A 13,036-nucleotide genomic window follows, 5' to 3' on the forward strand; every position below is an offset into this window, starting at 1 on the left:
ACTTATTTTATCACTAGGTCCTTGTCTCAGCTTACTCACTTTGTTGACTATAAATTTGTGCTTAAAATATACTAATTTAATCCTATTACTTTACATTAATTATTTAAGTGTGCCTATATACATAAATATGAATAAAAAGTTATGAAAATCTATTGATTAGTCCTTGTTTTATAGTTGAAATAGGCTTTTTAGAGATTGCTCTTGGTTTGAAGTTTAATACTTTTATTTCGAAAAATAGCAGTAAATGTTTGTTGTTTTTCCTCTTTGGACAATCTGTGGTATGTTTATTATTTGGTGTTATAGGAATTTATTCTTATTTTCCTCTTCATTTTTTTTTTTATTTCCTAAGGTACCTAAGTATTAAACTTAAGTATTGGTATCTTGCTTGTTTTGGTTTATTTGCATTTTATCTTGTAATTAAAATGTTGATTCTTATATTTGTATGTTTAATTTTCAAATTTATGCGTGGTTCCATTTCCATGTCTTCGTATGAATTTTTATTTATTGTTATGTATTGTCTACTTTGAAATATTAAATTTTTCCCTTATCCCTGTAGATTCATTCGGTTTAGTATTTAGTTGAGTATGTTGAAATTACATTATGTTATTTTTTAACTTTGGTAACATTGTTTTTAATATTTAATTATACATTTTTAATGTATGGAGTTAATTAATCATATATGTGAGATACATAATATTATTTCGATATATATTATATTTTATTATTTTTTCTTAAATTAAATTGTTATATTATTATACTATTACAGTAGTTTTGTTTGTATATTTGTATTGTTTCTAATACAATTTTTGCTTGTGTCTTGACTGGTGGTTTTGCTGATCTGGTGCTAAATTAAATATTTATTTCTAAAAAAAAAAATGTAATACATATACCATCTGGGAGAAAAATTAAAATCAAACAGTTACAATACATTTATGTATAATAGTTATAAACTGTGTGATAAAATTGTAATATTATGTTATTGTGAACAGATTTTCTTAAGGATATCTTAAAAAAATCATTATTGTATTTGTAAATTATGCGTAGATTTCTAGATCCCCAATTACAATAGTGTCATAGATCCTAGTTTTTTTTAGTATTATTTAATATTGTGGTTTAATTTTTTTTAGCATAAATTATTTACGGTTATTGAAATATTGATTTGTCTGTTTTTAAACTAATAAATAGAGCACAATGCCATACTGTAGTTTTGACTATTATGTAATATTAAAATATAATAATACAGATTTTTTCAAAGTTATTTTTTTGAATATTTTGGAAAACCACTTGAGTTTTACGGAACCCTCTCCAGAACACGGTTAAAGAAACACTGCATTAGAGGACGCTATACCCGCTTGTGAACCACATAAGGTTTTTGTTATATTTTAATTTTAAAGAAAGTTATGAGTTGGTATTTTAAAATTGTTTGTGCTTTTTTATATTAGTAGGTACTCATAACTTATTTTAAAATTAAAATATAAGAAAAAACCTACGAAGTTCAATAGAAAATACTCTTAATTCTGAATTTGATAATAGATCAATTCGCTGCAATATTAATCATAACAGAGTTAAATGGATTATTTAAAACACATAACTTGCCATGTTATACGCGTTTGTAAGACGGAGACCGCGCATATGGGTTTAGCGTCCACTTAAAAGTTAGATATTAACAATAATTGTTATGGGTATAGCAGTTAAGCCTAGTTATCTACAACTGTGTATATCTATAATTTTACCCATTACCAACCCTACTTATTTATGTTAATTTATGAAATATATGTGATTCATAACATAGGCACGATTTTTTTTTTTAAATTAAAGTTCAAATTTTGAACAAAATTCAACAAAATATTGACATTTGACCGTTACACGCTCATAAAAAAATATTGTTACTTAAAGCTTAACTCAATATTGTTTTGTAATAATTAGAACATTTTGTTGAGAATCTTTTATTACATTTTCTTATCTTAGCTATGAAAAGAAAAATGTTATGAATTTCTAACTGAAAAATAGTTTACAAAATTTGAAAAAATTATCATGGATTTTAATAGCTCAAAAAGCGTCATAATAGTTTGAAAATTTAACAGTGTATGGAAAATGCTGATATAAATATATGGATATAATAATATAAACACATTCAATGAGTGCGGTTATTCGTTTTGAAAATACAACAAAATATAAAAAATCAATCTATAATTTACCGCTGAATATCAAATCTAGTATAATCATAAGTTAAACCATAAGTTCAAAAACTCATAAAAAAATAAAGTTCTGTTTATGCACACTTTTGTTTGTTTCAGGTTGGAAAACTTATGCAATATCTTCTATTCAAATTTTAGATTCTGAGTGGAATGATGAATGTATTGATTTTACAATGATGTGTGTTTTTTTTTATTTATTTATTTTTTTTTTATTTTTGTGTCTGTTTACACGATAATTAGTCAAAATAATGCTTCGATTTTCTACTTCAGTATCTTGTTCGATGACAAAGTTAATATTGTTGGAGCATTGGTGAATTCAAAATTTAATATTCCCTTTAGTTTTCAAAAGCGACGGGAAAAACAACATAAAAATTAAGGAAGAACGGACATTTTTACGCAAAATCGCTTTTTCACAAAATCGATTTTGGTTTTTAGTGTAACTCTACAACAAATGACTTATATTATACCTGAAATATTCACTGGTCGTTTATATTTGCATTTTCTATACACTATTAATTTTTCAAAATATTTTTATTTGTTTTGAACTGTTTAGGAAGATTTTCTGTTTACAATTTTATTAGTATTTTTTTCTATGAATGTCAATAAAACTTTATTTGTTTGGTAAAAAAGCTTGAAAATTTAATATGAGGCTCTTACTATAATGTTACAATTACAGTTGAAAAATATTCAAAAACTTTAGTCACAGTTATTTTATAAGCATTTAAAGTTCAAATCTTGACAAAATATGGAAAAATCACGAAAATAACCAAATTATTTTGAGTTTAAAATTCAAAAAATTTTTCTTTTTAAATCTCAGATTTGAAAATGTAATACAAGATTATTCATAAGTTTATCTACTTTTATCAAAAAAAAAATGTCTTCAAGCAAGTCAAATTAAATTTTTATGAGCGTTTGAAGTTTATATTTTTACAATATTGGATATTCATTAGATTTTTCATGTAGCGGTTTTGTTATTTTATTGTTATTCAAAAACGAATAACAGTAGATAAATGTAAATTTTACTAAATGTTTATGTTTTCATTTTCTATACACCATGAAATTTTGACTAGTTTTGAGCTGTTTACGGACATTTTTAGTTTTTTTTTCTATAAATATCAATACAATTTTATTTGTTGAGTAAAAAAGCGTGAAAATTTAATGCAAGGCTCCTGATATACAGTTTAATGTTTGGTATGAAAAGAAAAACTTTTATGAATGTCTAACTAGGTATTATATAATATTTTTTTTTTTGTTATTTGTATTATAACTTGACAATAAAAATTGAATGGATTAATAAGTTAATATTAAAAAATTAAAAATATACTCGATAATATATTTTTTTTTCAAATTAACTTTTAACTTTATAAGTTACTTTTTTTCAAGATTAACGTGTTAACTTCATTAAATTTTATTTCAAAAGTATCAAAATTAAGTTAATTTTCATCCGAAGAACAATGCAAATGCTTGAATGGGTTTTTACTTTGATGTATCATTTTAAATTTACCCAGTAATTTTCTAGTGCGTAAAGACAAACTATCCAATAAACCATATTATTATGTATTTGGTATTTTTATTTTTACAAAATAGCAAACTTTAACTTTACAATAAGTTAAGTTACTTTTTTTCCAAACTTTTAACTTAACGAGTTAATGAAAAAAAATACGAGTAACTTATAACTTAACTTAATTATATTATTTTAAAATAACCTAAGTTAACGAGTTAAAAAAAATTAACGTTAACTTGTCCAGCCTTGAATATGTTTATATTTTATAGGTTCACCAAAAAAGCTGGTATGAGGGAATGTTATGTTTTAAAATAAAATCATTTTTGCGATTATGATTTCCTTGCAATGGAATATGATTTATTTATTTATTTATTTATTCACATTTCATTTAAGACATGTGGTACTTATGCAAAATGTTTTAATCAATTTTTTACTCAATATTTTAATCCTTTTTTACAATATCCTATTAGTTACTTAAACTTAATCCATGTTTCAATTTTTTTTTACCACTTTATGGATGACATCCTTCGGTGTAGTCAAACCTTTCATTTTTCCATTTTTCTATAACCGAACACACAAATAAAAAGCAATCGATCATAACAATATTAATCGGTTTCGTTCTTTGTCGGTTCTAATATGTCTTCATAATAATAGTAAAATGACGACTGAATCAGCCATAAGTCATAACTGGATAACGGATTAATTATGATATTTATACTATGGAATAGCTGTACAACGACCGTAATAAAATTGTGCACTTGTGGGATTGAAAATGCTTGAATATGCAGCCTTTGTTCACTTTTAAAGGTTAATAAATATTGCTCGTAGTTTACGTCGTAATGAACTACTCATCTATGCTTGATCGTTTACCGATAATAGCGGGGAGGTTAAATTAAAGGCCGTGTACCGAAATTGCCTACACAACGCGCCGGCTTACGGATATAAGATCTGATGTAATATTATTATTTATTATATCAAATTGTCACCGTATAAAAATAAAATCAATACTTCTTACCGTTATAAAAAATATTAATTTTTTTATTTTATTGGATTTGTTGCAAGTTTATATTAGTGATAACTAGGGTTCGGGACTTCTTGCATTTGTATGTTTTTTGTAGTGGTCGTAGTACATTCTAAGTGAGTTATAAATTTGTTTTATGAAATGACGAATTTAAATACTTAGTTTGAATTTGCATATTTTTGCATATTTTGACATATTTTAAGGAAAGCACATATTTGAGCAATTTTCAGCATACTTGGACATATTTCACATTTTTATATTTTTATAAACGTAAAATTGTCGGGAAAAAATCATAATTGGATGGTCGTAGTCTGTCGTATCGAACACGTACGTCTGTTTACGATGATAGTCTCGTTATCGCTTAATAATCAACCTTTTTATCAACAATATCGACAATTGTATAGTTGTGATAAAACCTAATGAATTCTATAGTCCAACAGACTTATCATGAAACAAATATAAATTCAAACTCTCCCAAGTAAGCAGTTGTTAGCCGGGTATGAATTGTACGATGAAATTAAAAGCAGTACGTGTTCGTTCGTTAGTCATATCATTGCGCTTACATTATTTTTTATTAACTGTGCCATTTTTTTTTTACAATCAATTTGTGTTTAAAAATGCCCAAAATAAATGGTAAAATTAATCCTTATATATATCTGAATTAGGAAAAAATATTTTCTCTACGGATGGAATTATTTTATTTTGTAAGGTATGTGAAACGAAGGTAGGTGTTGATAGGCGATTTATTGTCTTACAAAATTTAAAAACAGAAAAACATAAATTAGCAGTGAAGCGCCAACAAGATCAGATTAATAGTACCTCACAACAGTTACAGCAGTATTTAGTACACATTTTAAGTACCTACCTAATTTTTAGATTTTCATTTTTATAATAATAATTAATAATATACTTTATACGTTTTTTAAAAATAAAATGAAAAATTAGCTGCATATTTTAAAGCATATTTTGACGATTTTGACTGCATATTTCGATAATTTTAAGTGCAAGAAGTCCCGAACCCTAGTGATAACTAATAAGTGATATCCTGTATCTTTCCTATAATATTTTTTTAAATTTCTATACATATTTCTATATAATAATATATATGTTACGGTAAATTATGTTATTCGGAAATTAACGTTATTCGCCGGTTATTAACGTTATTTACCTACGAATGTGGGAATTATCGTAAATTTCTAGTTAATAACGTTAATAACCGTATGATTTGGGAAATGTTGATTGATTATAAAATAATGTTCAAAAACGATGTTCAACGAGCAATGATAATGTGATCGCTAAACTAATTTTGGTACTAATTGGGTAAACCAATATAACTTTATCGGCCACAGATAAGGTGGACCTATACAGTTTACAATTACTATACATATTATAACATCGGTGGAAATTACATTTGAAAATATCCGATAACGGAAGAGATAACGGTGATTAATTAACTTCATATAATGTGGAATGAAGTCAAAATCGTTCTCGGAAAGCCAAGACATAGTCAAAGTCAAGGGTCTGTCAATAGAGACGTCCAAGAGATGCTAGCTACTTGGATGGGTGATAATAATAGTTCCGATCGGCCATCGGCATTAAGATTCATTCAGTTCAAAAAAATTAGTGCTTTTCATTCAGGTACTATTTACATTTTATTAATAGTTAATAAAAACAGTTTTTTTTTTTCAAATGTTTATTATTTATATGTTAGGCATAGGTAGAACACCATATGAGGCAATGTTTGGTTGCACGGCTAGAATTGTCATCTAATCTTCCTCACGATGAAATAAAAGAGGTCAATACGGAAGAAGATTTAGAAAAAATAACCAAACAACCAATCACTGAAGAAGTCAAAATCGGAGATGAAATCATAGAAATCGCAGAAAAAAATTCGGAACTTGGTAGTTAAATATTTTTTTATTACTTAATAATAAATATCCGTTTTCTAAATAAAACACATATAAAACTAAATTATAAATATTTAAAAATTATTTTTATAATTTATTAAATTATTTTAAATTATTTTTTAGATGATCGTCAAGAAAATATTTGTATTGCACGTAAAAATTCAAAAAAGAATTTGGAAAAACAAGGAGAAAAAATGATGAAACTTTCGAAAGAAAATTTTGCTCAACTTGATATATGCACAACTGTACGTGTAACTTTACAGGACGTTGATAGAGCTCGTGGTTCTCCACAAAATATACTAGCAGTTGTCACCCAAGTTGAACACGACTTATACAAACTATATAAAATTATTAATTTTCTAATTATTTTATAGGTACTGAACATGGTTTTCTTAAATACAATTACACACGCCAAGAAATAGCTGCTTGCGAAGAAAATCTATTAGATATGGACAATGTGATAAAATTAGCAAATGGTAGACTGAGGGAAGCAGTTAGTAATAGTTCGGTTGCGGGCCCTCAAGGGTACCAGCGTTGCCATTGCAAAACTGGTTGCAATATTAAGCGTTGTGCCTGCCGTGGGGGCTGAAATATTATGCAATAGTAAATTTCATGGGAGTACAGCTTGTAAAAATAAATAAAAAATAATATGGCATTTTTTCTATTTTTAAAAATCATCCAGTAAATGAAACATTTGATTTACGCTTGGGGGTGGTTAACATTTCCTCGGTAATATCAATTTCTTCGTCTGTAAATAGTTTTCTCTTTACACATATTGCCGAACTTTCATTCATATTATCTTTATCTAACATGTCCTTTGAGATGATTCATCAGAACTTGTACAAGCTTCATTTTCTTTAAAACAACTGACAACGTTTGAATACTTTGATTTGATTTCTATGATCATATTTAACTTTTAATAGCTTGCATACTAAATTAGCAATGTCTGTTGTATATGTACAAAAATCATTCCTCGAGTAACCATTATCTTCAAGCTGTTTACGCAAATTTGAATTATTTTCTGATTTTGCTCCTAATGATTTCCTCAAAGCAAATTTAATGCCATAACTCAATTTTTTTTATCTTTATTGCATTTACCTTTTTTGAATATTATATTACAAATTGATTAACCAGCTGTGTGACGGGGAGTATAAGACCATTCCCTCGGGGGTTTTTACACCTTTAGTAATAAGTCGCGAGGGTGGCTCCTTCACGCTTTTGGGACGCGGTCACATCCCTCCGACGGGTTACATATTACAAATGTCACTTATTGCTTCGTGAGATAAACCTATGCTACCAAATTCCATTGTTGGATATTTTTGTTGAATGAAATGCACTATTTTATCAACTTTTTTTAACACACTAATTTTAAAATTAAATTTACTATTACTATTATAGTAGGAGCCTCACTCGACTACTTCTCAATACTAAAATGTATTCTTAGGTTACTATTATAGTAGGAACCTTACTCGACTACTTCTCAACAGTTAAATGTATTCTTATGTAAATTCAATGTTGTTAAGTACTTGAGTACAAGTATTCAAATACTTTTGAAAATAGTACTTCAACAAAGTATTTTTAATTTTTCTTAAAGTATCTGTATTAAATATTTTTTTTAATTTAGATATTTTCTATTTTAATTTTGACAGCGTAAAATAAAAATAAAAACTGAGAATATAATATTATATGTACCTATAATAATATTATTTAAAATGCAATTTTATATTAAATAAAAATAGATTAATAGGTAGGTAATTAAATAATTAAAAATTAACTATAATATAACTGTTTTTTTTTTTATCAAGAAACATGGATTATTTTTTACATTTCATTCTAGTGATTTACTCAATGTTGAAGTACCTACAGTACAGTAGATCAGTTACATAATCTCCCCACTTTTTCAATTAATTATGTATTTGATGATTGATTTTTCTATTTTAGACATAGCATCAACATTTTAATAATTAGTTATTTCCTAATTATAATATATATAATATATATTATAGTTACATAATATATACTTGTATATTATATTATCAGTAGTGTACGGAGGGGATATTCAAACCCTCCCTGGTATTTTTTTACTATTCCAGTAGACTTACGAAAAAAAATTAAATTTAAAAAATGTTTTGATATAATATTATATCAAAATTGCATAGGTACATTATATTGACCATATTTTATACATATACATATTTTTTTTAAGCATAACTCCTTCCATTTTCATTTTGTTTCTGTGTTTGTGGTAAACGTCTCATTTAACTGTAAACAGATATTAGGTGCGAGTAATCGAATATCATTATTTATATCAAACATGGACGAAAACCTAGTGTACCACGATCATCAAAGCAGTTATTTTATTAAAATATTGAGTTATAGTTAGTCCAAGGCTGGGCGTTAACGAGTTAATAAGTTAGAAGTCAAGTTAGTTTTAACTTATTAACTTAACTTACTAGTTCAGTGTTTCAATTAACTTAACTTTAACTCATTAGTCATTTGCCTCTACATTAAGTTTAAATCAACTCATACTTTTCTTTATTTTCCCAATTAAGTTAATTTTGAATATTCCTATTATCTAGAAAAATATTTTGTTTATTACGAGTTTTCGGTTTATAATAATTAATAATTTTATTAATATAAGTTCGCAGAATATAGAAAATACTATCAGAAAAAAATAACATATATTTACAAATAACTTCTTATTTAAGTTTAATGATAAAAACTAATCTATTGTATAATAAGTAACTTATAAATATTAATATAGGGGTAACATAGGTCACTCATATGAACATCTATAGCCCACGATGCCACGAATTATATTCATAAATCATAATACCTTTTAAGGGGATTCGATACCGTGATTTTCTGTTTTTGTCTAACACACGTGTGACATAGTATTTTAGACAGGTTTTTTGCCAAACATACCAATTAATCTAATGAAGCGATAAGAATTCTGAAAACAAATTTGAATTTGTCGTCAAGTCTACTTGACAATATTGACTTCCCACATTTTTGATATTATCCCCCGAATTCCTAAAAATGTCATATTAAAAAAGTATTTAAAAATTGTTGCATTTTAATTTTCGGAGAAGTTAAAATCAAAAAATCAAAAATGTCGGAAAGTGGTTTTCTAGTAGACTTGGCGACAAAATTAAATCTGTTTTTAGAATTCTTATCGCTTCATGAGATCTAAAATACTATGTCGTGTGTTAGAATAAAAACAAAAAATCACGGTATCGAATCCCCTTAATATTCATTACTTATTGGTAACTAATTATTTTTTATTATTTCAATAATGATTATCGTAGATTGTTTGAATAGTAATATACCTATGAATGATGATTACTATTCAAGTGATTATCACTTATTTTATTAAATAATACCTCATATTTTCTTTTTTTTATTATTATCGACTTAACTTATTATTTATTAATTGAAGTTAAGTTAAATTAATGGTATTTGTCAACTTACTCTCAAACTTAATAGATGTATTAAAAATATTTACTAACTTAATTTTTAATGTAATTGAAAAAATTATAATTAAATTAATTTAACTTAGTTAAAATATATCATTAACTTGCCTAGCCTTGATAGTTACTGATAAAGATGATGTTAAACGTATTAAATATCAGCATAGGAATTTTGTGCGAAAAGTGTATTTGTGGGGAAACAGCATATTATGAGTAAAATGTGTTTTTCGTCTGGAAGAGATTTTTGAAAATGTTTACGAACGGTTGTGGAAATCCGTACTAAAACATCACGTGGAAATGTTTAAGAAATAAGTAGGTAGTTTTGGAAATGGGGGAAACGTTTCTATTGCCCCCCACCCAAATTCTCGTAAAACTTCCTAAATAAATTCATACAAATTGTGGTTCTTATGGTACAAATTCGTATAAATTTCGTACTAAATATTATGCCAAAAAAAAAATTGAAAAAACACAATGTGGCGGAATTTGAATTTCGAAAAAATATAAGAATTTCTCCCCTTTATGTCTGTGTTTTGTAGGAAACGAATTTTTTTTTAGCAATACTAAATAAAAGTAAAAGTGAAATCAAAAAAAAAAAAGAAAATTAATTTGGTACTATACTAATTAAACAATACTACAAAGTACTCAACAATACTCAAAAATCCATTTCTTACATAACCTAGAAAAGAGATTAAGGAATACAAATATGTTTTCAAAATTAAAATAGGGCTTTTGGTACTTGGTGAATTTTTCTTCCGCTTTTTGGGAGTTTCGTGGCACATAGGAGTTGAAAATTTTTTATTACAAAATATAGTGACTTGACTGCGTGTATGTACGTTACTAAGGTCCTAGCCGTCGTTTATTTATTTTAGATGTACAACACATGCCAGCAGCATCAATACCAGCAGCACCAATGCCAGCAGCACTAATACCAGCTGCAGCACTAATGCCAGCCACAGGTGATTTATCACCAAGCGTTAAACATTCAAATGCCATCTTTGCAGCAGTAGCCACTGAGTTATCCAATCATGACTGTTGAGCACTGCTGCTGCAGCAACTTTTTTTTAAAGTACCATTACAAAAAGCATACAAAAACACACATTTTACAAAAAAATAAATTTTAAAAAATTGCTTGGGAGCTAAACTAGAATTGTTCCATAAATAATATCAAGTATATTATTAAATTCAATATTATTAGTCAATAATTAACTTTGAAAAAAAAATGGAGGAAAAATGTCCGCATCAATAATATATCTGGAGGAAAATGTCCATTTACCCAGCCTGGCACACCTAAGGCCCATGGATCAGTTTTTAATCAGTCATAATGAAATATCTAACTAAAATATCCTAACTATGGTTTATTTTTGATTATAATAAGTCCATAGTGTAAAACTTCCAAATTCATTAAATATTTCTTCATTGAATTTATTAGTGTATATTATTATTATATGGGTACTGACTACTGATCAATAATTGTAAATACATTTTAGAATTCTCATATTTTAAATAATAATGAGGAACTTCAAATGTATTGATTAACCTATGTTTCAGTTAATCCAAAACCGAGGCGATCACGGTCCAGGTGGGCACGGTCGTCTTCGCTACGAGCGCAGTCTCCTGCGCCACTTGCACAGTCAACTTTGAGTCGTCCCCAGTTAACTGCACAACGTGCCCAGTCGCCTGCATCACCTGCCCAGTCCACTGCACCACCTGCCAAGTCAACGACGCGACGTGCCCAGTCAACTGCGCTAAGTGCCAAGTCGCTTTCGTGACGTGTCAAGTCGCTTCCGCAAAGTTTGAAGTCGCCTCAAGGATGTCGAAGTGCCCAGTCGTCGTCACATTGTGACCAGTCGTCCATAGACCAATCCTTATACGACGTGTGGATGTCCGGGAAAAGTGGTCCAGTGACTAGGTATGTGTAAGTACATGAAATTATTTATATACCTAACCAAAAATATTTGTTACATAATTATGTTTCTATACTATCTAACTTTGCGGAAGCGACTTGACACGTCACGAAAGCGACTGAAAATTCTGAAATTAATTATAATAATAATGTTTTAATCTAGATAGGTGTATGTTATATTAAGTTTAGCTCCCAAGCAATTTTTTGAAATTTATTTTTTTGTAAAATGTGTGTTTTTGTATGCTTTTTGTAATGGTACTTTAAAAAAAAGTTGCTCAAGCTTCTAATGGAAGTTATGTTCAAAAAACTTCAAAAAACTCGATTTTCAAGTTTCGAAGTTATGACACTTCAAATAAGGCAGTGATTACATAGTTTGTGGCACTCGTCGCTGCGCTCCTCGGCGCCGTCGGTCCGCTCCGTAAATCGAAAATATCCCCCAACTTGCTATGCAACACCACCTCAAGTAGGTCGCAGGGTAAGTTATGTTGTATAATATGTGCAGTGATTACACAGTTTGCGGCACCCGTTGGCTCCTCGGCCAAACATGAGAGACGAGTCCCCTGCGCGGCATTACAAAGTATAGTGTTCCGCGCATTGGTATAAACGTAAAATCGCTAACTTTGGAAGACCATAACATCGAAACTATGTCCGAGCGACTTTTTTTTAAAGTACCATTAAAAAAAGCTTACTAAAACACACATTTTGCAAAAAACAAATTTCAAAAAATCGCTTGGAAACTAAACTAAAATTATGCCCCTAACTGTACTGTTGAATACAATCCAAAATCCCCAAAGCAAATACTTATATATAATATTGTACATCATAAAATAATAAATATACTCATAACTCGCTTTATAATTAAAATATAATATAAAACCCCATGATATGGCCTAGATAATAATCTTAAGTTTAAATTGTATAATAAGTCAATTCACCCTAGTGGCGTATATCGAAATAATTTTTGGGGTGGTCTATAATGCTATATAATATGATTGACTTTTAAATGATACTCTAATTTTACAGTAAAATCTGA

At 27.8% G+C, this 13,036-nt stretch overlaps 1 pseudogene; it reads right to left on the minus strand.

Moving 5' to 3' along the window:
- Positions 1 to 7,304: 7,304 nt before the first annotated feature.
- On the minus strand, positions 7,305 to 11,093 carry LOC132938140 (uncharacterized; annotated as a pseudogene).
- Positions 11,094 to 13,036: the final 1,943 nt, after the last annotated feature.

This window comes from Metopolophium dirhodum, chromosome 1, assembly GCF_019925205.1.
Source record: "Metopolophium dirhodum isolate CAU chromosome 1, ASM1992520v1, whole genome shotgun sequence".
Taxonomy (NCBI): Eukaryota; Metazoa; Arthropoda; class Insecta; order Hemiptera; family Aphididae; genus Metopolophium; species Metopolophium dirhodum.